The sequence below is a fragment of the Lithobates pipiens genome, unplaced genomic scaffold, assembly GCF_037356315.1.
Source record: "Lithobates pipiens isolate NorthernLeopardFrog02 unplaced genomic scaffold, aLitPip1_a1.2 Scaffold_114, whole genome shotgun sequence".
In the NCBI taxonomy this organism is placed as follows: Eukaryota; Metazoa; Chordata; class Amphibia; order Anura; family Ranidae; genus Lithobates; species Lithobates pipiens.
In genome coordinates this window covers 262501-280147 of record NW_027507701.1, presented here as the reverse complement: position 1 = coordinate 280147, position 17647 = coordinate 262501, and the positions used below count along the sequence as shown (strand labels likewise).

The window sequence follows — 17647 nt, the reverse complement described above, 5'->3', positions numbered from 1 at the left end:
GAGGTGACCACCTTGGCTTTTGTCAAGAGAGTTGTAAGTAGGGTGCAAGATCGCCTACGGCCACATCACCCTGAATGCGCTCGATCTCATCTGATCTCTGATGCTAAGCAGGGTCGGGCCTGGTTAGTACCTGGATGGGAGACCGCCTGGGAATACCAGGTGCCGTAGGCTTTTTTCCATTATGTTGTTGGCTTTGGCGACCTGCCGTATTTTTCCTCTCGATTGCCCGAGGTGACCACCTTGGCTTTTGTCAAGAGAGTTGTAAGTAGGGTGCAAGATTGCCTACGGCCACATCACCCTGAATGCGCTCGATCTCATCTGATCTCACATGCTAAGCAAGGTCGGGCCTGGTTAGTACCTGGATATGGAGACCGCCTGGGAATACCAGGTGCCGTAGGCTTTTTTCCATTATGCTGTTGGCTTTGGCGACCTGCTGTATTTTTCCTCTCGATTGCCCGAGGTGACCACCTTGGCTTTTGTCAAGAGAGTTGTAAGTAGGGTGCAAGATTGCCTATGGCCACATCACCCTGAATGCGCTCGATCTCGTCTGATCTCGGATGCTAAGCAGGGTCGGGTCTGGTTAGTACCTGCATGGGAGACCGCCTGGGAATACCAGGTGCCGTAGGCTTTTTTCCATTATATTGTTGGCTTTGGCGACCTTCTGTATTTTTCTTCTCGATTGCCCGAGGTGACCACCTTGGCTTTTGTCAAGAGAGTTGTAAGTAGGGTGCAACGTTGCCTACGGCCACATCACCCTGAATGCGCTCGATCTCGTCTGATCTCGGATGCTAAGCAGGGTCGGGCCTGGATGGGAGACCGCCTGGGAATACCAGGTACAATAGGCTTTTTTCCATTATGTTGGTGGCTTTGGCGACCTGCTGTATTTTTCCTCTCGATTGCCCGAGGTGACCACCTTGGCTTTTGTCAAGTGAGTTGTAAGTAGGGTGCAAGATCGTCTACGGCCACATCACCCTGAATGCGCTCCATCTCATCTGATCTCGGATGCTAAGCAGGGTCGGGCCTGGTTAGTACCTGGATGGGAGACTGCCTGGGAACACCAGGTGCCGTAAGCTTTTTTCCATTATGTTGTTGGCTTTGGCGACCTGCTGTATTTTTCCTCTCGATTGCCCGAGGTGACCACCTTGGCTTTTGTCAAGAGAGTTGTAAGTAGGGTGCAAGATCGCCTATAGCCACATCACCCTGAATGCGCTCGATCTCATCTGATCTCGGATGCTAAGCAGGGTCGGGCCTGATTAGTACCTGGATGGGAGACCGCCTGGGAATACCAGGTGCCGTAGGCTTTTTTCCATTATGTTGTTGGCTTTGGCGACCTGCTGTATTTTTCCTCTCGATTGCCCGAGGTGACCACCTTGGCTTTTGTCAAGAGAGTTGTAAGTAGGGTGCAAGATCGCCTACGGCCACATCACCCTGAATGCGCTCGATCTCGTCTGTTCTCGGATGCTAAGCAGGGTCGGGCCTGGTTAGTACCTGGATGGGAGACCGCCTGGGAATACCACATGCCATAGGCTTTTTTCCATTATGTTGTTGGCTTTGGCGACCTGCTGTATTTTTCCTCTCGATTGCCCGAGGTGACTACCTTGGCTTTTGTCAAGTGAGTTGTAAGTAGGGTGCAAGATCGCCTACGGCCACATCACCCTGAATGCGCTCCATCTCGTCTGATCTCGGATGCTAAGCAGGGTCGGGCCTGGTTAGTACCTGGATGGGAGACCGCCTGGGAATACCAGGTGCCGTAGGCTTTTTTCCATTATGTTGTTGGCTTTGGCGACCTGCTGTATTTTTCCTCTCTATTGCCCGAGGTGACCACCTTGGCTTTTGTCAAGAGAGTTGTAAGTAGGATGCAAGAACGCCTACAGCCACGTCACCCTGAATGCGCTCGATCTCGTCTGATCTCGGATGCTAAGCAGGGTTGGTCCTGGTTAGTACCTAGATGGGACACCGCCTGGGAATACCAGGTGCCGTAGGCTTTTTTCCATTATGTTGTTGGCTTTGGCGACCTGCTGTATTTTTCCTCTCGATAGCCCGAGGTGACCACCTTGGCTTTTGTCAAAAGAGTTGTAAGTAGTGTGCAAGATCGGCTACAGCCACATCACCCTGAATGCGCTCGATCTCGTCTGATCTCGGATGCTAAGCAGGGTCAGGCCTGGTTAGTATCTGGATGGGAGACAGCCTGGGAATACCAGGTGCCGTAGGCTTTTTTCCATTATGTTGTTGGCTTTGGCGACCTGCTGTATTTTTCCTCTCGCTTGCCCGAGGTGACCACCTTGGCTTTTGTCAAGAGAGTTGTAAGTAGGGTGCAAGATTGCCTACGGCCACATCACCCTGAATGCGCTCGATCTCGTCTGATCTCGGATGCTAAGCAGGGTCGGGCCTGGTTAGTACCTGGATGGGAGACCGCCTGGGAATACCAGGTGCCGTAGGTTTTTTTCCATTATGTTGTTGGCTTTGGCGACCTGCTGTATTTTTCCTCTCGATTGCCCGAGGTGACCACCTTTTCTTTTGTCAAGAGAGTTGTAAGTAGGGTGTGAGATCGCCTACGGCCACATCACCCTGAATGCGCTCGATCTCGTCTGATCTCGGATGCTAAGCAGGGTTGGGCCTGGTTAGTACCTGGATGGGAGACCGCCTGGGAATACCAGGTGCCGTAGGCTTTTTTCCATTATGTTGTTGGCTTTGGCGACCTGCTGTATTTTTCCTCTCGATTGCCCGAGGTGACCACCTTGGCCTTTGTCAAGAGAGTTGTAAGTAGGGTGCAAGATCGCCTACAGCCACATCACCCTGAATGCGCTCGATCTCGTCTGATCTAGGATGCTAAGCAGGGTCGGGCCTGGTTAGTACCTGGATGGGAGACCGCCTGGGAATACCAGGTGCCGTAGGCTTTTGGCCATAATGTTGTTGGCTTTGGCGACCTGCTGTATTTTTCCTCTCGATTGCCCGAGGTGACCACCTTGGCTTTTGTCAAGAGAGTTGTAAGTAGGGTGCAAGATCGCCTACGGCCACATCACCCTGAATGCGCTCGATCTCGTCTGATCTCGGATGCTAAGCAGGGTCGGGCCTGGTTAGTACCTGGATGGGAGACCGCCTGGGAATACCAGGTGCCGTAGGCTTTTTTCCATTATGTTGTTGGCTTTGGCGACCTGCTGTATTTTTCCTCTCGATTGCCCGAGGTGACCACCTTGGCTTTTGTCAAGAGAGTTGTAAGTAGGGTGCAAGATTGCCTACGGCCACATCACCCTGAATGCGCTCGATCTCGTCTGATCTTGGATGCTAAGCAGGGTCGGGCCTGGTTAGTACCTGGATGGGAGACCGCCTGGGAATACCAGGTGCCGTAGGCTTCTTTCCATTATGTTGTTGGCTTTGGCGACCTGCTGTATTTTTCCTCTCGATTGCCCGAGGTTACCACCTTGGCTTTTGTCAAGAGAGTTGTAAGTAGAGTGCATGATTGCCTACGGCCACATCACCCTGAATGCGCTCGATCTCGTCTGATCTCGGATGCTAAGCAGAGTCGGGCCTGGTTAGTACCTGGATGGGAGACCGCCTGGGAATACCAGGTGCCGTAGGCTTCTTTCCATTATGTTGTTGGCTTTGGCGACCTGCTGTATTTTTCCTCTCGATTGCCCGAGGTTACCACCTTGGCTTTTGTCAAGAGAGTTGTAAGTAGAGTGCAAGATTGCCTACGGCCACATCACCCTGAATGCGCTCGATCTCGTCTGATCTTGGATGCTAAGCAGGGTCGGGCCTGGTTAGTACCAGGATGGGAGACCGCCTGGGAATACCAGGTGCCGTAGGCTTTTTTCCATTATGTTGTTGGCTTTGGCGACCTGCTGTATTTTTCCTCTCCATTGCCCGAGGTGACCACCTTGGCTTTTGTCAAGAGAGTTGTAAGTAGGGTGTAAGATCGCCTACGGCCACATCACCCTGAATGCGCTCGATCTTGTCTGATCTCGGATGCTAAGCAGGGTCGGGCCTGGTTAGTACCTGGATGGGAGACCGCCTGGGAATTCCAGGTGCCGTAGGCTTTTTTCCATTATGTTGTTGGCTTTGGCGACCTGCTGTATTTTTCCTCTCCATTGCCCGAGGTGACCACCTTGGCTTTTGTCAAGAGAGTTGTAAGTAGGGTGCAAGATTGCCTACGGCCACATCACCCTGAATGCGCTCGATCTCGTCTGATCTCGGATGCTAAGCAGGGTCAGGTCTGGTTAGTACCTGGATGGGAGACCGCCTGGGAATACCAGGTGCCATAGGATTTTTTCCATTATGTTGTTGGCTTTGGCGACCTGCTGTATTTTTCCTCTCGATTGCCCGAGGTGACCACCTTGGCTTTTGTCAAGAGAGTTGTAAGTAGGGTGTAAGATCGCCTACGGCCACATCACCCTGAATGCGCTCGATCTCGTCTGGTCTCGGATGCTAAGCAGGTTCGGGCCTGGTTAGTACCTGGATGGGAGACCGCCTGGGAATACCAGGTGCCATAGGCATTTTTTCATTATGTTGTTGGCTTTGGCGACCTGCTGTATTTTTCCTCTCGATTGCCCGAGGTGACCACCTTGGCTTTTGTCAAGAGAGTTGTAAGTAGGGTGCAAGATCGCCTACGGCCACATCACCCTGAATGCGCTTGATTTCATCTGATCTTGGATGCTAAGCAGGGTCGGGCCTGGTTAGTACCTGGATGGGAGACCGCCTGGGAATACAAGGTGCCGTAGGCTTTTTTCCATTATGTTGTTGGCTTTGACGACCTGCTGTATTTTTCCTCTCGCTTGCCCGAGGTGACCACCTTGGCTTTTGTCAAGAGAGTTGTAAGTAGAGTGCAAGGTTGCCTATGGCCACATCACCCTGAATGCGCTCGATCTTGTCTGATCTCGGATGCTAAGCAGGGTCGAGCCTGGTTAGTACCTGGATGGGAGACCGCCTGGGAATAGCGGGTGCCGTAGGCTTTTTTCCATTATGTTGTTGGCTTTGGCGACCTGCTATATTTTTCCTCTCGATTGCCCGAGGTGATCGCCTACGGCCACATCACCCTGAATGCGCTCGATCTCGTCTGATCTCGGATGCTAAGCAGGGTCGGGCCTGGTTAGTACCTGGATAGGAGACCGCCTGGGAATACCAGGTGCCGTAGGCTTTTTTCCATTATGTTGTTGGCTTTGGCGACCTGCTGTATTTTTCCTCTCGATTGCCCGAGGTGACCACCTTGGCTTTTGTCAAGAGAGTTGTAAGTAGGGTGCAAGATCGCCTACGGCCACATCACCCTGAATGCACTCGATCTCGTCTGGTCTCGGATGCTAAGCAGGGTCGGGCCTGGTTAGTACCTGGATGGTAGACCGCCTGGGAATACCAGGTGCCGTAGGCTTTTTTCCATTATGTTGTTGGCTTTGGCGACCTGCTGTATTTTTCCTCTCGATTGCCCGAGGTGACCACCTTGGCTTTTGTCAAGAGAGTTGTAAGTAGTGTGCAAGATCGCCTACGGCCACATCACCCTGAATGCGCTCGATCTCGTCTGATCTCGGATGCTAAGCAGGGTCGGGCCTGGTTAGTACCTGGATGGGAGACCGCCTGGGAATACCAGGTGCCGTAGGCTTTTTTCCATTATGTTGTTGGCTTTGGCGACCTGCTGTATTTTTCCTCTCGATTGCCCGAGGTGACCACCTTGGCTTTTGTCAAGAGAGTTGTAAGTAGGGTGCAAGATCGCCTACGGCCACATCACCCTGAATGCGCTCGATCTCATCTGATCTCTGATGCTAAGCAGGGTCGGGCCTGGTTAGTACCTGGATGGGAGACCGCCTGGGAATACCAGGTGCCGTAGGCTTTTTTCCATTATGTTGTTGGCTTTGGCGACCTGCCGTATTTTTCCTCTCGATTGCCCGAGGTGACCACCTTGGCTTTTGTCAAGAGAGTTGTAAGTAGGGTGCAAGATTGCCTACGGCCACATCACCCTGAATGCGCTCGATCTCATCTGATCTCACATGCTAAGCAAGGTCGGGCCTGGTTAGTACCTGGATATGGAGACCGCCTGGGAATACCAGGTGCCGTAGGCTTTTTTCCATTATGCTGTTGGCTTTGGCGACCTGCTGTATTTTTCCTCTCGATTGCCCGAGGTGACCACCTTGGCTTTTGTCAAGAGAGTTGTAAGTAGGGTGCAAGATTGCCTATGGCCACATCACCCTGAATGCGCTCGATCTCGTCTGATCTCGGATGCTAAGCAGGGTCGGGTCTGGTTAGTACCTGCATGGGAGACCGCCTGGGAATACCAGGTGCCGTAGGCTTTTTTCCATTATATTGTTGGCTTTGGCGACCTTCTGTATTTTTCTTCTCGATTGCCCGAGGTGACCACCTTGGCTTTTGTCAAGAGAGTTGTAAGTAGGGTGCAACGTTGCCTACGGCCACATCACCCTGAATGCGCTCGATCTCGTCTGATCTCGGATGCTAAGCAGGGTCGGGCCTGGATGGGAGACCGCCTGGGAATACCAGGTACAATAGGCTTTTTTCCATTATGTTGGTGGCTTTGGCGACCTGCTGTATTTTTCCTCTCGATTGCCCGAGGTGACCACCTTGGCTTTTGTCAAGTGAGTTGTAAGTAGGGTGCAAGATCGTCTACGGCCACATCACCCTGAATGCGCTCCATCTCATCTGATCTCGGATGCTAAGCAGGGTCGGGCCTGGTTAGTACCTGGATGGGAGACTGCCTGGGAACACCAGGTGCCGTAAGCTTTTTTCCATTATGTTGTTGGCTTTGGCGACCTGCTGTATTTTTCCTCTCGATTGCCCGAGGTGACCACCTTGGCTTTTGTCAAGAGAGTTGTAAGTAGGGTGCAAGATCGCCTATAGCCACATCACCCTGAATGCGCTCGATCTCATCTGATCTCGGATGCTAAGCAGGGTCGGGCCTGATTAGTACCTGGATGGGAGACCGCCTGGGAATACCAGGTGCCGTAGGCTTTTTTCCATTATGTTGTTGGCTTTGGCGACCTGCTGTATTTTTCCTCTCGATTGCCCGAGGTGACCACCTTGGCTTTTGTCAAGAGAGTTGTAAGTAGGGTGCAAGATCGCCTACGGCCACATCACCCTGAATGCGCTCGATCTCGTCTGTTCTCGGATGCTAAGCAGGGTCGGGCCTGGTTAGTACCTGGATGGGAGACCGCCTGGGAATACCACATGCCATAGGCTTTTTTCCATTATGTTGTTGGCTTTGGCGACCTGCTGTATTTTTCCTCTCGATTGCCCGAGGTGACCACCTTGGCTTTTGTCAAGTGAGTTGTAAGTAGGGTGCAAGATCGCCTACGGCCACATCACCCTGAATGCGCTCCATCTCGTCTGATCTCGGATGCTAAGCAGGGTCGGGCCTGGTTAGTACCTGGATGGGATACCGCCTGGGAATACCAGGTGCCGTAGGCTTTTTTCCATTATGTTGTTGGCTTTGGCGACCTGCTGTATTTTTCCTCTCTATTGCCCGAGGTGACCACCTTGGCTTTTGTCAAGAGAGTTGTAAGTAGGATGCAAGAACGCCTACAGCCACGTCACCCTGAATGCGCTCGATCTCGTCTGATCTCGGATGCTAAGCAGGGTTGGTCCTGGTTAGTACCTAGATGGGACACCGCCTGGGAATACCAGGTGCCGTAGGCTTTTTTCCATTATGTTGTTGGCTTTGGCGACCTGCTGTATTTTTCCTCTCGATAGCCCGAGGTGACCACCTTGGCTTTTGTCAAAAGAGTTGTAAGTAGTGTGCAAGATCGGCTACAGCCACATCACCCTGAATGCGCTCGATCTCGTCTGATCTCGGATGCTAAGCAGGGTCAGGCCTGGTTAGTATCTGGATGGGAGACAGCCTGGGAATACCAGGTGCCGTAGGCTTTTTTCCATTATGTTGTTGGCTTTGGCGACCTGCTGTATTTTTCCTCTCGCTTGCCCGAGGTGACCACCTTGGCTTTTGTCAAGAGAGTTGTAAGTAGGGTGCAAGATTGCCTACGGCCACATCACCCTGAATGCGCTCGATCTCGTCTGATCTCGGATGCTAAGCAGGGTCGGGCCTGGTTAGTACCTGGATGGGAGACCGCCTGGGAATACCAGGTGCCGTAGGCTTTTTTCCATTATGTTGTTGGCTTTGGCGACCTGCTGTATTTTTCCTCTCGATTGCCCGAGGTGACCACCTTTTCTTTTGTCAAGAGAGTTGTAAGTAGGGTGTGAGATCGCCTACGGCCACATCACCCTGAATGCGCTCGATCTCGTCTGATCTCGGATGCTAAGCAGGGTTGGGCCTGGTTAGTACCTGGATGGGAGACCGCCTGGGAATACCAGGTGCCGTAGGCTTTTTTCCATTATGTTGTTGGCTTTGGCGACCTGCTGTATTTTTCCTCTCGATTGCCCGAGGTGACCACCTTGGCCTTTGTCAAGAGAGTTGTAAGTAGGGTGCAAGATCGCCTACAGCCACATCACCCTGAATGCGCTCGATCTCGTCTGATCTAGGATGCTAAGCAGGGTCGGGCCTGGTTAGTACCTGGATGGGAGACCGCCTGGGAATACCAGGTGCCGTAGGCTTTTGGCCATAATGTTGTTGGCTTTGGCGACCTGCTGTATTTTTCCTCTCGATTGCCCGAGGTGACCACCTTGGCTTTTGTCAAGAGAGTTGTAAGTAGGGTGCAAGATCGCCTACGGCCACATCACCCTGAATGCGCTCGATCTCGTCTGATCTCGGATGCTAAGCAGGGTCGGGCCTGGTTAGTACCTGGATGGGAGACCGCCTGGGAATACCAGGTGCCGTAGGCTTTTTTCCATTATGTTGTTGGCTTTGGCGACCTGCTGTATTTTTCCTCTCGATTGCCCGAGGTGACCACCTTGGCTTTTGTCAAGAGAGTTGTAAGTAGGGTGCAAGATTGCCTACGGCCACATCACCCTGAATGCGCTCGATCTCGTCTGATCTTGGATGCTAAGCAGGGTCGGGCCTGGTTAGTACCTGGATGGGAGACCGCCTGGGAATACCAGGTGCCGTAGGCTTCTTTCCATTATGTTGTTGGCTTTGGCGACTTGCTGTATTTTTCCTCTCGATTGCCCGAGGTTACCACCTTGGCTTTTGTCAAGAGAGTTGTAAGTAGAGTGCATGATTGCCTACGGCCACATCACCCTGAATGCGCTCGATCTCGTCTGATCTCGGATGCTAAGCAGAGTCGGGCCTGGTTAGTACCTGGATGGGAGACCGCCTGGGAATACCAGGTGCCGTAGGCTTCTTTCCATTATGTTGTTGGCTTTGGCGACCTGCTGTATTTTTCCTCTCGATTGCCCGAGGTTACCACCTTGGCTTTTGTCAAGAGAGTTGTAAGTAGAGTGCAAGATTGCCTACGGCCACATCACCCTGAATGCGCTCGATCTCGTCTGATCTCGGATGCTAAGCAGGGTCGGGCCTGGTTAGTACCAGGATGGGAGACCGCCTGGGAATACCAGGTGCCGTAGGCTTTTTTCCATTATGTTGTTGGCTTTGGCGACCTGCTGTATTTTTCCTCTCCATTGCCCGAGGTGACCACCTTGGCTTTTGTCAAGAGAGTTGTAAGTAGGGTGTAAGATCGCCTACGGCCACATCACCCTGAATGCGCTCGATCTTGTCTGATCTCGGATGCTAAGCAGGGTCGGGCCTGGTTAGTACCTGGATGGGAGACCGCCTGGGAATTCCAGGTGCCGTAGGCTTTTTTCCATTATGTTGTTGGCTTTGGCGACCTGCTGTATTTTTCCTCTCCATTGCCCGAGGTGACCACCTTGGCTTTTGTCAAGAGAGTTGTAAGTAGGGTGCAAGATTGCCTACGGCCACATCACCCTGAATGCGCTCGATCTCCTCTGATCTCGGATGCTAAGCAGGGTCAGGCCTGGTTAGTACCTGGATGGGAGACCGCCTGGGAATACCAGGTGCCATAGGATTTTTTCCATTATGTTGTTGGCTTTGGCGACCTGCTGTATTTTTCCTCTCGATTGCCCGAGGTGACCACCTTGGCTTTTGTCAAGAGAGTTGTAAGTAGGGTGTAAGATCGCCTACGGCCACATCACCCTGAATGCGCTCGATCTCGTCTGGTCTCGGATGCTAAGCAGGTTCGGGCCTGGTTAGTACCTGGATGGGAGACCGCCTGGGAATACCAGGTGCCATAGCCATTTTTTCATTATGTTGTTGGCTTTGGCGACCTGCTGTATTTTTCCTCTCGATTGCCCGAGGTGACCACCTTGGCTTTTGTCAAGAGAGTTGTAAGTAGGGTGCAAGATCGCCTACGGCCACATCACCCTGAATGCGCTTGATTTCATCTGATCTTGGATGCTAAGCAGGGTCGGGCCTGGTTAGTACCTGGATGGGAGACCGCCTGGGAATACAAGGTGCCGTAGGCTTTTTTCCATTATGTTGTTGGCTTTGACGACCTGCTGTATTTTTCCTCTCGCTTGCCCGAGGTGACCACCTTGGCTTTTGTCAAGAGAGTTGTAAGTAGAGTGCAAGGTTGCCTATGGCCACATCACCCTGAATGCGCTCGATCTTGTCTGATCTCGGATGCTAAGCAGGGTCGAGCCTGGTTAGTACCTGGATGGGAGACCGCCTGGGAATATCAGGTGCCGTAGGCTTTTTTCCATTATGTTGTTGGCTTTGGCGACCTGCTGTATTTTTCCTCTCGATTGCCCGAGGTGACCACTTTGGCTTTTGTCAAGAGAGTTGTAAGTAGGGTGCAAGATGGCCTACGGCCACATCACCCTAAAAGCACACAATCTCGTCTGATCTCGGATGCTAAGCAGGGTCGGGCCTGGTTAGTACCTGCATGGGAGACCGCCTGGGAATACCAGGTGCCGTAGGCTTTTTTCCATTATGTTGTTGGCTTTGGCGACCTGCTGTATTTTTCCTCTCGATTGCCCGAGGTGACCACCTTGGCTTTTGTCAAGAGAGTTGTAAGTAGGGTGCAAGATCGCCTATGGCCACATCACCCTGAATGCGCTTGCTCTCGTCTGATCTTGGATGCTAAGCAGGGTCGGGCCTGGTTAGTACCTGGATGGGAGACCGCCTGGGAATACCAGGTGCCGTAGGCTTTTTTCCATTATGTTGTTGGCTTTGGCGACCTGCTGTATTTTTCCTCTCGATTGCCCGAGGTGACCACCTTGGCTTTTGTCAAGAGAGTTGTAAGTAGAGTGCAAGATCGCCTACGGCCACATCACCCTGAATGCGTTCGCTCTCGTCTGATCTCAGATGCTAAGCAGAGTCGGGCCTGGTTAGTACCTGGATGGGAGACCGCCTGGGAATACCAGGTGCCGTAGGCTTTTTTCCATTATGTTGTTGGCTTTGGCGACCTCCTGTATTTTTCCTCTTGATTGCCCGAGGTGACCACCTTGGCTTTTGTCAAGAGAGTTGTAAGTAGGGAGCAAGATCGTCTTCGGCCACATCACCCTGAATGCGCTCGATTTCGTCTGATCTCAGATGCTAAGCAGGGTCAGGCCTGGTTATTACCTGGATGGGAGACCGCCTGAGAATTCCAGGTGCCGTAGGCTTTTTTCCATTATGTTGTTGGCTTTGGCGACCTTCTGTATTTTTCGTCTCGATTGCCCGAGGTGACCACCTTGGCTTTTGTCAAGAGAGTTGTAAGTAGGGTGCAAGATTGCCTACAGCCACATCACCCTGAATGCGCTCGATCTCGTTTGATCTTGGATGCTAAGCAGGGTCGGGCCTGTTTAGTACCTGGATGGGAGACCGCCTGGGAATACCAGGTGCCGTAGGCTTTTTTCCATAATGTTGTTGGCTTTGGCGACCTGTGGTATTTTTCCTCTCGATTGCCCGAGGTGACCACCTTGGCTTTTGTCAAGAGAGTTGTAAGTAGGGTGCAAGATCGCCTACGGCCACATCACCCTGAATGCGCTCGATCTCGTCTGATCTCGGATGCTAAGCAGCGTCGGGCATGGTTAGTACCTGGATGGGAGACCGCCTGGGAATACCATGTGCCGTAGGCTTTTTTCCATTATGTTGTTGGCTTTGGTGACCTGCTGTATTTTTCCTCATGATTGCCCGAGGTGACCACCTTGGCTTTTGTCAAGAGAGTTGTAAGTAGGGTGCAAGATCACCTACGGCCACATCACCCTGAATGCGCTCGATCTCGTCTGATCTCGGATGCTAAGCAGGAGTCGGGCCTTGTTAGAACCTGAATGGGAGACCGCCTGGGAATACCAGGTGCCGTAGGCTTTTTTCCATTATGTTGTTGGCTTTGGCGACCTGCTGTATTTTTCCTCTCGATTGCCCGAGGTGACCACCTTGGCTTTTGTCAAGAGAGTTGTAAGTAGGGTGCAAGATCGCCTACGGCCACATCACCCTGAATGCGCTCAATCTCGCCTGATCTCGGATGCTAAGCAGGGTCGGGCCTGGTTAGTACCTGGATGGGAGACCGCCTGGGAATACCAGGTGCCGTAGGCTTTTTTCCATTATGTTGTTGGCTTTGGCGACCTGCTGTATTTTTCCGCTCGATTGCCCGAGGTGACTACCTTGGCTTTTTTCAAGAGAGTTGTAAGTAGGATGCAAGATCGCCTACGGCCACATCACCCTGAATGCGCTCGATCTCTGATGCTAAGCAGGGTCGGGCCTGGTTAGTACCTAGATGGGAGACCGCCTGGGAATACCAGGTGCCGTAGGCTTTTTTCCATTATGTTGTTGGCTTTGGTGACCTGCTGTATTTTTCCTCTCGATTGCCCGAGGTGACCACCTTGGCTTTTGTCAAGAGAGTTGTAAGTAGGGTGCAAGATCACCTACGGCCGCATCACCCTGAATGCGCTCAATCTCGTCTGATCTCGCATGCTAAGCAGGGTCGGGCCTGGTTAGTACCTGGATGGGAGACGGCCTGGGAATACCAGGTGCCGTAGGCTTTTTTCCATTATGTTGTTGGCTTTGGCGACCTGCTGTATTTTTCCTCTTGATTGCCCGAGGTGACCACCTTGGCTTTTGTCAAGAGAGTTGTAAGTAGGGTGCAAGATCGCCTACGGCCACATCACCCTGAATGCGCTCGACCTCGTCTGATCTCGGATGCTAAGCAGGGTTGGCCCTGGTTAGTACCTGGATGGGAGACCGCCTGGGAATACCAGGTGCCGTAGGCTTTTTTCCATTATGTTGTTGGCTTTGGCGACCTGCTGTATTTTTCCTCTCGATTGCCCGAGGTGACCACCTTGGCTTTTGTCAAGAGAGTTGTAAGTAGGGTGCAAGATCGCCTACGGCCACATCACCCTGAATGCGCTCGATCTCGTCTGATCTCGGATGCCAAGCAGGGTCGGGCCTGGTTAGTACCTGGATGGGAGACCGCCTGGGAATACCAGGTGCCGTAGGCTTTTTTCCATTATGTTGTTGGCTTTGGCGACCTGCTGTATTTTTCCTCTCGATTGCCCGAGGTGACCACCTTGGCTTTTGTCACGACAGTTGTAAGTAGGGTGCAAGATCGCCTACGGCAACATCACCCCGAATGCGCTCGATCTCGTCTGATCTCGGATGCTAAGCAGGGTCGGGCCTGGTTAGTACCTGGATGGGAGACCGCCTGGGAATACCAGGTGCCGTAGGTTTTTTTCCATTATGTTGTTGGCTTTGGCGACCTGCTGTATTTTTCCTCTCGATTGCCCGAGGTGACCACCTTAGCTTTTGTCAAGAGAGTTGTAAGTAGGGTGCAAGATCGCCTACGGCCACATCACCCTGAATGCGCTCGACCTCGTCTGATCTCGGATGCCAAGCAGGGTCGGGCCTGGTTAGTACCTGGATGGGAGACCGCCTGGGAATACCAGGTGCCGTAGGCTTTTTTCCATTATGTTGTTGGCTTTGGCGACCTGCTGTATTTTTCCTCTCGATTGCCCGAGGTGACCACCTTGGCTTTTGTCAAGACAGTTGTAAGTAGGGTGCAAGATCGCCTACGGCAACATCACCCCGAATGCGCTCGATCTCGTCTGATCTCGGATGCTAAGCAGGGTCGGGCCTGGTTAGTACCTGGATGGGTGACCGCCTGGGAATACCAGGTGCCGTAGGTTTTTTTCCATTATGTTGTTGGCTTTGGCGACCTGCTGTATTTTTCCTCTCGATTGCCCGAGGTGACCACCTTGGCTTTTGTCAAGAGAGTTGTAAGTAGGGTGCAAGATCACCTACGGCCGCATCACCCTGAATGCACTCGATCTCGTCTGATCTCGGATGCTAAGCAGGGTCGGGCCTGGTTAGTACCTGGATGGGAGACCGCCTGGGAATACCAGGTGCCGTCGGCTTTTTTCCATTATGTTGTTGGCTTTGGTGATCTGCTGTATTTTTCCTCTTGATTGCCTGAGGTGACCACCTTGGCTTTTGTCAAGAGAGTTGTAAGTAGGGTGCAAGATCGCCTACGGCCACATCACCCTGAATGCGCTCGACCTCGTCTGATCTCGGATGCTAAGCAGGGTCGGCCCTGGTTCGTACCTGGATGGGAGACCGCCTGGGAATTCCAGGTGCCGTAGGCTTTTTTCCATTATGTTGTTGGCTTTGGCGACCTACTGTATTTTTCCTCTCGATTGCCCGAGGTGACCACCTTGGCTTTTGTCAAGAGAGTTGTAAGTAGGGTGTAAGATCGCCTACGGCAACATCACCCTGTATGCGCTCGATCTTGTCTGATCTCGGATGCTAAGCAGGGTCGGGCCTGGTTAGTACCTGGATGGCAGACCACCTGGAAATACCAGGTGCCGTAGGCTTTTTTCCATTATGTTGTTGGCTTTGGCGACCTGCTGTATTTTTCCTCTCGATTGCCCGAGGTGACCACCTTGGCTTTTGTCAAGAGATTTGTAAGTAGGGTGCAAGATCGCCTACAGCCACATCACCCTGAATGCACTCGATCTCGTCTGATCTCGGATGCTAAGCAGGGTCGGGTCTGGTTAGTACCTGGATGGGAGACCGCCTGGGAATTCCAGTTGCCGTAGGCTTTTTTCCATTATGTTGTTGGCTTTGGCGACCTACTGTATTTTTCCTCGCGATTGCCCGAGGTAACCACCTTGGCTTTTGTCAAGAGAGTTGTAAGTAGGGTGCCAGCTCGCCTACCGCCACATCACCCTGAATGCGCTCGATCTCGTCTGATCTCGTATGCTAAGCAGGGTCGGGCCTGGTTAGTACCTGGATGGGAGACCGCCTGGGAATACCAGGTGCCGTAGGCTTTTTTCCATTATGTTGTTGGCTTTGGCGACCTGCTGTATTTTTCCTCTCGATTGCCCGAGGTGACCACCTTGGCTTTTGTCAAGAGAGTTGTAAGTAGGGTGTAAGATCGCCTACGGCAACATCACCCTGAATGCGCTCGATCTCGTCTGATCTCGGATGCTAAGCAGAGTCGGGCCTGGTTAGTACCTGGATGGCAGACCGCCTGGGAATACCAGGTGCCGTAGGCTTTTTTCCATTATGTTGTTGGCTTTGGCGACCTGCTGTATTTTTCCTCTCGATTGCCCGAGGTGACCACCTTGGCTTTTGTCAAGAGATTTGTAAGTAGGGTGTAAGATCGCCTACGGCAACATCACCCTGTATGCGCTCGATCTCGTCTGATCTCGGATGCTAAGCAGGGTCGGCCCTGGTTCGTACCTGGATGGGAGACCGCCTGGGAATTCCAGGTGCCGTAGGCTTTTTTCCATTATGTTGTTGGCTTTGGCGACCTACTGTATTTTTCCTCTCAATTGCCCGAGGTGACCACCTTGGCTTTTGTCAAGAGAGTTGTAAGTAGGGTGTAAGATCGCCTACGGCAACATCACCCTGTATGCGCTCGATCTTGTCTGATCTCGGATGCTAAGCAGGGTCGGGCCTGGTTAGTACCTGGATGGCAGACCACCTGGAAATACCAGGTGCCATAGGCTTTTTTCCATTATGTTGTTGGCTTTGGCGACCTGCTGTATTTTTCCTCTCGATTGCCCGAGGTGACCACCTTGGCTTTTGTCAAGAGATTTGTAAGTAGGGTGCAAGATCGCCTACAGCCACATCACCCTGAATGCACTCGATCTCGTCTGATCTCGGATGCTAAGCAGGGTCGGGTCTGGTTAGTACCTGGATGGGAGACCGCCTGGGAATTCCAGTTGCCGTAGGCTTTTTTCCATTATGTTGTTGGCTTTGGCGACCTACTGTATTTTTCCTCGCGATTGCCCGAGGTAACCACCTTGGCTTTTGTCAAGAGAGTTGTAAGTAGGGTGCCAGCTCGCCTACCGCCACATCACCCTGAATGCGCTCGATCTCGTCTGATCTCGTATGCTAAGCAGGGTCGGGCCTGGTTAGTACCTGGATGGGAGACCGCCTGGGAATACCAGGTGCCGTAGGCTTTTTTCCATTATGTTGTTGGCTTTGGCGACCTGCTGTATTTTTCCTCTCGATTGCCCGAGGTGACCACCTTGGCTTTTGTCAAGAGAGTTGTAAGTAGGGTGTAAGATCGCCTACGGCAACATCACCCTGAATGCGCTCGATCTCGTCTGATCTCGGATGCTAAGCAGAGTCGGGCCTGGTTAGTACCTGGATGGCAGACCGCCTGGGAATACCAGGTGCCGTAGGCTTTTTTCCATTATGTTGTTGGCTTTGGCGACCTGCTGTATTTTTCCTCTCGATTGCCCGAGGTGACCACCTTGGCTTTTGTCAAGAGATTTGTAAGTAGGGTGCAAGATTGCCTACGGCCACATCACCCTGAATGCGCTCGATCTCGTCTGATCTCGGTTGCCAAGCAGGGTCGGGCCTGGTTAGAACCTGGATGGGTGACCGCCTGGGAATACCAGGTGCCGTAGGCTTTTTTCCATCATGTTGTTGGCTTTGGCGACCTGCTGTATTTTTCCTCTCGATTGCCCGAGGTGACCACCTTGGCTTTTGTCAAGAGAGTTGTAAGTAGGGTGCAAGTTCGCCTATGGCCACATCACCCTGAATGCTCTCGATCTCGTCTGATCTCGGATGCTAAGCAGAGTCGGGCCTGGTTAGTACCTGGATGGGAGACCACCTGGGAATACAAGGTGCCGTAGGCTTTTTTCCATTATGTTGTTGGCTTTGGCGACCTGCTGTATTTTTCCTCTCGATTGCCCGAGGTGACCACCTTGGCTTTTGTCAAGAGAGTTGTAAGTAGGGTGCAAGATCTCCTACGGCCACATCACCCTGAATGCGCTCAATCTCATGTGATCTCGAATGCTAAGCAGGGTCGGGCCTGGCTAGTACCTGGATGGGAGACCGCCTGGGAATACCAGGTGCCGTAGGCTTTCTTCCATTATGTTGTTGGCTTTGGCGACCTGCTGTATTTTTCCTCTCGATTGCCCGAGGTGACCACCTTGGCTTTTGTCAAGAGAGTTGTAAGTAGGGTGCAAAGCTCGCCTACGGCCACATCACCCTGAATGCGCTCGATCTCATCTGATCTCGGATGCTAAGCAGGGTCGGGCCTGGTTATTACCTGGATGGGAGACCGCCTGGGAATACCATGTGCCATAGGCTTTTTTCCATTATGTTGTTGGCTTTGGCGACCTGCTGTATTTTTCCTCTCGATTGCCCGAGGTGACCACCTTGGCTTTTGTCAAGAGAGTTGTAAGTAGGTTGCAAGATCGCCTACGGCCACATCACCCTGAATGCGCTCGATCTCGTCTGATCTCGGATGCTAAGCAGGGTCGGGCCTGGTTAGTACCTGGATGGGAGACCGCCTGGGAATTCCAGGTG

General features: G+C 52.4%; 41 non-coding genes and 35 pseudogenes across 41 annotated transcripts in view; all 76 read left to right on the top strand.

The window, feature by feature from the left end:
• Positions 1 to 52: 52 nt before the first annotated feature.
• Positions 53 to 171, top strand: LOC143971063 (5S ribosomal RNA). The gene has a single exon (XR_013271813.1). It is a non-coding gene; the product is annotated as a 5S ribosomal RNA (ribosomal RNA).
• Positions 172 to 280: 109 nt separating this feature from the next.
• Positions 281 to 400, top strand: LOC143968460 (5S ribosomal RNA; annotated as a pseudogene).
• A 109-nt stretch (positions 401 to 509) lies between these two features.
• LOC143962008 (5S ribosomal RNA) lies at positions 510 to 628 on the top strand. Its single transcript, XR_013270605.1, has one exon. It is a non-coding gene; the product is annotated as a 5S ribosomal RNA (ribosomal RNA).
• Positions 629 to 954: 326 nt separating this feature from the next.
• LOC143965816 (5S ribosomal RNA) lies at positions 955 to 1073 on the top strand (annotated as a pseudogene).
• Positions 1074 to 1182: 109 nt separating this feature from the next.
• Positions 1183 to 1301, top strand: LOC143973172 (5S ribosomal RNA). The gene has a single exon (XR_013272004.1). It is a non-coding gene; the product is annotated as a 5S ribosomal RNA (ribosomal RNA).
• A 109-nt stretch (positions 1302 to 1410) lies between these two features.
• LOC143967409 (5S ribosomal RNA) lies at positions 1411 to 1529 on the top strand (annotated as a pseudogene).
• Positions 1530 to 1638: 109 nt separating this feature from the next.
• LOC143961787 (5S ribosomal RNA) lies at positions 1639 to 1757 on the top strand. The gene has a single exon (XR_013270553.1). It is a non-coding gene; the product is annotated as a 5S ribosomal RNA (ribosomal RNA).
• Positions 1758 to 1866: 109 nt separating this feature from the next.
• On the top strand, positions 1867 to 1985 carry LOC143964942 (5S ribosomal RNA; annotated as a pseudogene).
• A 109-nt stretch (positions 1986 to 2094) lies between these two features.
• Positions 2095 to 2213, top strand: LOC143968515 (5S ribosomal RNA; annotated as a pseudogene).
• A 109-nt stretch (positions 2214 to 2322) lies between these two features.
• On the top strand, positions 2323 to 2441 carry LOC143969477 (5S ribosomal RNA). Its single transcript, XR_013271669.1, has one exon. It is a non-coding gene; the product is annotated as a 5S ribosomal RNA (ribosomal RNA).
• A 109-nt stretch (positions 2442 to 2550) lies between these two features.
• LOC143969895 (5S ribosomal RNA) lies at positions 2551 to 2669 on the top strand. The gene has a single exon (XR_013271707.1). It is a non-coding gene; the product is annotated as a 5S ribosomal RNA (ribosomal RNA).
• Positions 2670 to 2778: 109 nt separating this feature from the next.
• On the top strand, positions 2779 to 2897 carry LOC143963602 (5S ribosomal RNA; annotated as a pseudogene).
• Positions 2898 to 3006: 109 nt separating this feature from the next.
• Positions 3007 to 3125, top strand: LOC143963007 (5S ribosomal RNA). The gene has a single exon (XR_013270862.1). It is a non-coding gene; the product is annotated as a 5S ribosomal RNA (ribosomal RNA).
• A 109-nt stretch (positions 3126 to 3234) lies between these two features.
• On the top strand, positions 3235 to 3353 carry LOC143971008 (5S ribosomal RNA). The gene has a single exon (XR_013271808.1). It is a non-coding gene; the product is annotated as a 5S ribosomal RNA (ribosomal RNA).
• Positions 3354 to 3462: 109 nt separating this feature from the next.
• On the top strand, positions 3463 to 3581 carry LOC143971261 (5S ribosomal RNA). The gene has a single exon (XR_013271831.1). It is a non-coding gene; the product is annotated as a 5S ribosomal RNA (ribosomal RNA).
• Positions 3582 to 3690: 109 nt separating this feature from the next.
• Positions 3691 to 3809, top strand: LOC143970348 (5S ribosomal RNA). Its single transcript, XR_013271748.1, has one exon. It is a non-coding gene; the product is annotated as a 5S ribosomal RNA (ribosomal RNA).
• Positions 3810 to 3918: 109 nt separating this feature from the next.
• LOC143971900 (5S ribosomal RNA) lies at positions 3919 to 4037 on the top strand. The gene has a single exon (XR_013271889.1). It is a non-coding gene; the product is annotated as a 5S ribosomal RNA (ribosomal RNA).
• A 109-nt stretch (positions 4038 to 4146) lies between these two features.
• On the top strand, positions 4147 to 4265 carry LOC143965960 (5S ribosomal RNA; annotated as a pseudogene).
• A 109-nt stretch (positions 4266 to 4374) lies between these two features.
• LOC143964200 (5S ribosomal RNA) lies at positions 4375 to 4493 on the top strand (annotated as a pseudogene).
• Positions 4494 to 4602: 109 nt separating this feature from the next.
• On the top strand, positions 4603 to 4721 carry LOC143964865 (5S ribosomal RNA; annotated as a pseudogene).
• Positions 4722 to 4830: 109 nt separating this feature from the next.
• LOC143962603 (5S ribosomal RNA) lies at positions 4831 to 4949 on the top strand. The gene has a single exon (XR_013270735.1). It is a non-coding gene; the product is annotated as a 5S ribosomal RNA (ribosomal RNA).
• Positions 4950 to 5015: 66 nt separating this feature from the next.
• LOC143971536 (5S ribosomal RNA) lies at positions 5016 to 5134 on the top strand. Its single transcript, XR_013271856.1, has one exon. It is a non-coding gene; the product is annotated as a 5S ribosomal RNA (ribosomal RNA).
• Positions 5135 to 5243: 109 nt separating this feature from the next.
• Positions 5244 to 5362, top strand: LOC143971625 (5S ribosomal RNA). The gene has a single exon (XR_013271864.1). It is a non-coding gene; the product is annotated as a 5S ribosomal RNA (ribosomal RNA).
• Positions 5363 to 5471: 109 nt separating this feature from the next.
• LOC143962946 (5S ribosomal RNA) lies at positions 5472 to 5590 on the top strand. The gene has a single exon (XR_013270842.1). It is a non-coding gene; the product is annotated as a 5S ribosomal RNA (ribosomal RNA).
• A 109-nt stretch (positions 5591 to 5699) lies between these two features.
• LOC143971052 (5S ribosomal RNA) lies at positions 5700 to 5818 on the top strand. The gene has a single exon (XR_013271812.1). It is a non-coding gene; the product is annotated as a 5S ribosomal RNA (ribosomal RNA).
• A 109-nt stretch (positions 5819 to 5927) lies between these two features.
• On the top strand, positions 5928 to 6047 carry LOC143968449 (5S ribosomal RNA; annotated as a pseudogene).
• A 109-nt stretch (positions 6048 to 6156) lies between these two features.
• LOC143962000 (5S ribosomal RNA) lies at positions 6157 to 6275 on the top strand. Its single transcript, XR_013270603.1, has one exon. It is a non-coding gene; the product is annotated as a 5S ribosomal RNA (ribosomal RNA).
• Positions 6276 to 6601: 326 nt separating this feature from the next.
• Positions 6602 to 6720, top strand: LOC143965805 (5S ribosomal RNA; annotated as a pseudogene).
• Positions 6721 to 6829: 109 nt separating this feature from the next.
• Positions 6830 to 6948, top strand: LOC143973161 (5S ribosomal RNA). Its single transcript, XR_013272003.1, has one exon. It is a non-coding gene; the product is annotated as a 5S ribosomal RNA (ribosomal RNA).
• A 109-nt stretch (positions 6949 to 7057) lies between these two features.
• LOC143967398 (5S ribosomal RNA) lies at positions 7058 to 7176 on the top strand (annotated as a pseudogene).
• Positions 7177 to 7285: 109 nt separating this feature from the next.
• On the top strand, positions 7286 to 7404 carry LOC143962893 (5S ribosomal RNA). The gene has a single exon (XR_013270825.1). It is a non-coding gene; the product is annotated as a 5S ribosomal RNA (ribosomal RNA).
• A 109-nt stretch (positions 7405 to 7513) lies between these two features.
• On the top strand, positions 7514 to 7632 carry LOC143964931 (5S ribosomal RNA; annotated as a pseudogene).
• Positions 7633 to 7741: 109 nt separating this feature from the next.
• LOC143968504 (5S ribosomal RNA) lies at positions 7742 to 7860 on the top strand (annotated as a pseudogene).
• A 109-nt stretch (positions 7861 to 7969) lies between these two features.
• LOC143962886 (5S ribosomal RNA) lies at positions 7970 to 8088 on the top strand. Its single transcript, XR_013270824.1, has one exon. It is a non-coding gene; the product is annotated as a 5S ribosomal RNA (ribosomal RNA).
• Positions 8089 to 8197: 109 nt separating this feature from the next.
• On the top strand, positions 8198 to 8316 carry LOC143969774 (5S ribosomal RNA). Its single transcript, XR_013271696.1, has one exon. It is a non-coding gene; the product is annotated as a 5S ribosomal RNA (ribosomal RNA).
• A 109-nt stretch (positions 8317 to 8425) lies between these two features.
• On the top strand, positions 8426 to 8544 carry LOC143963594 (5S ribosomal RNA; annotated as a pseudogene).
• A 109-nt stretch (positions 8545 to 8653) lies between these two features.
• Positions 8654 to 8772, top strand: LOC143962822 (5S ribosomal RNA). The gene has a single exon (XR_013270805.1). It is a non-coding gene; the product is annotated as a 5S ribosomal RNA (ribosomal RNA).
• Positions 8773 to 8881: 109 nt separating this feature from the next.
• Positions 8882 to 9000, top strand: LOC143970986 (5S ribosomal RNA). Its single transcript, XR_013271806.1, has one exon. It is a non-coding gene; the product is annotated as a 5S ribosomal RNA (ribosomal RNA).
• Positions 9001 to 9109: 109 nt separating this feature from the next.
• LOC143971250 (5S ribosomal RNA) lies at positions 9110 to 9228 on the top strand. The gene has a single exon (XR_013271830.1). It is a non-coding gene; the product is annotated as a 5S ribosomal RNA (ribosomal RNA).
• Positions 9229 to 9337: 109 nt separating this feature from the next.
• LOC143970755 (5S ribosomal RNA) lies at positions 9338 to 9456 on the top strand. Its single transcript, XR_013271785.1, has one exon. It is a non-coding gene; the product is annotated as a 5S ribosomal RNA (ribosomal RNA).
• A 109-nt stretch (positions 9457 to 9565) lies between these two features.
• On the top strand, positions 9566 to 9684 carry LOC143971889 (5S ribosomal RNA). The gene has a single exon (XR_013271888.1). It is a non-coding gene; the product is annotated as a 5S ribosomal RNA (ribosomal RNA).
• A 109-nt stretch (positions 9685 to 9793) lies between these two features.
• On the top strand, positions 9794 to 9912 carry LOC143965428 (5S ribosomal RNA; annotated as a pseudogene).
• A 109-nt stretch (positions 9913 to 10021) lies between these two features.
• LOC143966679 (5S ribosomal RNA) lies at positions 10022 to 10140 on the top strand (annotated as a pseudogene).
• A 109-nt stretch (positions 10141 to 10249) lies between these two features.
• Positions 10250 to 10368, top strand: LOC143964854 (5S ribosomal RNA; annotated as a pseudogene).
• A 109-nt stretch (positions 10369 to 10477) lies between these two features.
• LOC143973216 (5S ribosomal RNA) lies at positions 10478 to 10596 on the top strand. Its single transcript, XR_013272008.1, has one exon. It is a non-coding gene; the product is annotated as a 5S ribosomal RNA (ribosomal RNA).
• A 109-nt stretch (positions 10597 to 10705) lies between these two features.
• Positions 10706 to 10824, top strand: LOC143963749 (5S ribosomal RNA; annotated as a pseudogene).
• Positions 10825 to 10933: 109 nt separating this feature from the next.
• On the top strand, positions 10934 to 11052 carry LOC143964654 (5S ribosomal RNA; annotated as a pseudogene).
• Positions 11053 to 11161: 109 nt separating this feature from the next.
• LOC143967088 (5S ribosomal RNA) lies at positions 11162 to 11280 on the top strand (annotated as a pseudogene).
• Positions 11281 to 11389: 109 nt separating this feature from the next.
• On the top strand, positions 11390 to 11508 carry LOC143968781 (5S ribosomal RNA; annotated as a pseudogene).
• Positions 11509 to 11617: 109 nt separating this feature from the next.
• Positions 11618 to 11736, top strand: LOC143963826 (5S ribosomal RNA; annotated as a pseudogene).
• A 109-nt stretch (positions 11737 to 11845) lies between these two features.
• On the top strand, positions 11846 to 11964 carry LOC143973600 (5S ribosomal RNA). Its single transcript, XR_013272089.1, has one exon. It is a non-coding gene; the product is annotated as a 5S ribosomal RNA (ribosomal RNA).
• A 109-nt stretch (positions 11965 to 12073) lies between these two features.
• Positions 12074 to 12193, top strand: LOC143968968 (5S ribosomal RNA; annotated as a pseudogene).
• Positions 12194 to 12302: 109 nt separating this feature from the next.
• LOC143962789 (5S ribosomal RNA) lies at positions 12303 to 12421 on the top strand. The gene has a single exon (XR_013270793.1). It is a non-coding gene; the product is annotated as a 5S ribosomal RNA (ribosomal RNA).
• A 109-nt stretch (positions 12422 to 12530) lies between these two features.
• Positions 12531 to 12639, top strand: LOC143968405 (5S ribosomal RNA; annotated as a pseudogene).
• Positions 12640 to 12748: 109 nt separating this feature from the next.
• Positions 12749 to 12867, top strand: LOC143967841 (5S ribosomal RNA; annotated as a pseudogene).
• Positions 12868 to 12976: 109 nt separating this feature from the next.
• On the top strand, positions 12977 to 13095 carry LOC143961953 (5S ribosomal RNA). The gene has a single exon (XR_013270594.1). It is a non-coding gene; the product is annotated as a 5S ribosomal RNA (ribosomal RNA).
• Positions 13096 to 13204: 109 nt separating this feature from the next.
• LOC143969940 (5S ribosomal RNA) lies at positions 13205 to 13323 on the top strand. Its single transcript, XR_013271711.1, has one exon. It is a non-coding gene; the product is annotated as a 5S ribosomal RNA (ribosomal RNA).
• Positions 13324 to 13432: 109 nt separating this feature from the next.
• On the top strand, positions 13433 to 13551 carry LOC143961968 (5S ribosomal RNA). The gene has a single exon (XR_013270597.1). It is a non-coding gene; the product is annotated as a 5S ribosomal RNA (ribosomal RNA).
• Positions 13552 to 13660: 109 nt separating this feature from the next.
• LOC143973627 (5S ribosomal RNA) lies at positions 13661 to 13779 on the top strand. Its single transcript, XR_013272103.1, has one exon. It is a non-coding gene; the product is annotated as a 5S ribosomal RNA (ribosomal RNA).
• Positions 13780 to 13888: 109 nt separating this feature from the next.
• LOC143961520 (5S ribosomal RNA) lies at positions 13889 to 14007 on the top strand. The gene has a single exon (XR_013270489.1). It is a non-coding gene; the product is annotated as a 5S ribosomal RNA (ribosomal RNA).
• A 109-nt stretch (positions 14008 to 14116) lies between these two features.
• Positions 14117 to 14235, top strand: LOC143961816 (5S ribosomal RNA). The gene has a single exon (XR_013270562.1). It is a non-coding gene; the product is annotated as a 5S ribosomal RNA (ribosomal RNA).
• A 109-nt stretch (positions 14236 to 14344) lies between these two features.
• LOC143964206 (5S ribosomal RNA) lies at positions 14345 to 14463 on the top strand (annotated as a pseudogene).
• Positions 14464 to 14572: 109 nt separating this feature from the next.
• LOC143965827 (5S ribosomal RNA) lies at positions 14573 to 14691 on the top strand (annotated as a pseudogene).
• A 109-nt stretch (positions 14692 to 14800) lies between these two features.
• Positions 14801 to 14919, top strand: LOC143962228 (5S ribosomal RNA). The gene has a single exon (XR_013270653.1). It is a non-coding gene; the product is annotated as a 5S ribosomal RNA (ribosomal RNA).
• Positions 14920 to 15028: 109 nt separating this feature from the next.
• On the top strand, positions 15029 to 15147 carry LOC143961564 (5S ribosomal RNA). The gene has a single exon (XR_013270500.1). It is a non-coding gene; the product is annotated as a 5S ribosomal RNA (ribosomal RNA).
• Positions 15148 to 15256: 109 nt separating this feature from the next.
• LOC143963117 (5S ribosomal RNA) lies at positions 15257 to 15375 on the top strand (annotated as a pseudogene).
• A 109-nt stretch (positions 15376 to 15484) lies between these two features.
• LOC143963887 (5S ribosomal RNA) lies at positions 15485 to 15603 on the top strand (annotated as a pseudogene).
• A 109-nt stretch (positions 15604 to 15712) lies between these two features.
• On the top strand, positions 15713 to 15831 carry LOC143967576 (5S ribosomal RNA; annotated as a pseudogene).
• Positions 15832 to 15940: 109 nt separating this feature from the next.
• On the top strand, positions 15941 to 16059 carry LOC143962222 (5S ribosomal RNA). Its single transcript, XR_013270652.1, has one exon. It is a non-coding gene; the product is annotated as a 5S ribosomal RNA (ribosomal RNA).
• A 109-nt stretch (positions 16060 to 16168) lies between these two features.
• LOC143961558 (5S ribosomal RNA) lies at positions 16169 to 16287 on the top strand. The gene has a single exon (XR_013270498.1). It is a non-coding gene; the product is annotated as a 5S ribosomal RNA (ribosomal RNA).
• Positions 16288 to 16396: 109 nt separating this feature from the next.
• On the top strand, positions 16397 to 16515 carry LOC143963110 (5S ribosomal RNA; annotated as a pseudogene).
• Positions 16516 to 16624: 109 nt separating this feature from the next.
• Positions 16625 to 16743, top strand: LOC143963356 (5S ribosomal RNA; annotated as a pseudogene).
• Positions 16744 to 16852: 109 nt separating this feature from the next.
• LOC143963651 (5S ribosomal RNA) lies at positions 16853 to 16971 on the top strand (annotated as a pseudogene).
• Positions 16972 to 17080: 109 nt separating this feature from the next.
• LOC143962877 (5S ribosomal RNA) lies at positions 17081 to 17199 on the top strand. The gene has a single exon (XR_013270822.1). It is a non-coding gene; the product is annotated as a 5S ribosomal RNA (ribosomal RNA).
• Positions 17200 to 17309: 110 nt separating this feature from the next.
• Positions 17310 to 17428, top strand: LOC143964276 (5S ribosomal RNA; annotated as a pseudogene).
• A 109-nt stretch (positions 17429 to 17537) lies between these two features.
• The window catches only part of LOC143971713 (5S ribosomal RNA), a 119-nt gene continuing 9 nt past the window's right edge, over positions 17538 to 17647 (top strand). Inside the window, exon 1 of the ribosomal RNA XR_013271872.1 lies at positions 17538 to 17647. This exon is cut by the window's right edge and continues 9 nt beyond it. This is a non-coding gene — a ribosomal RNA (5S ribosomal RNA).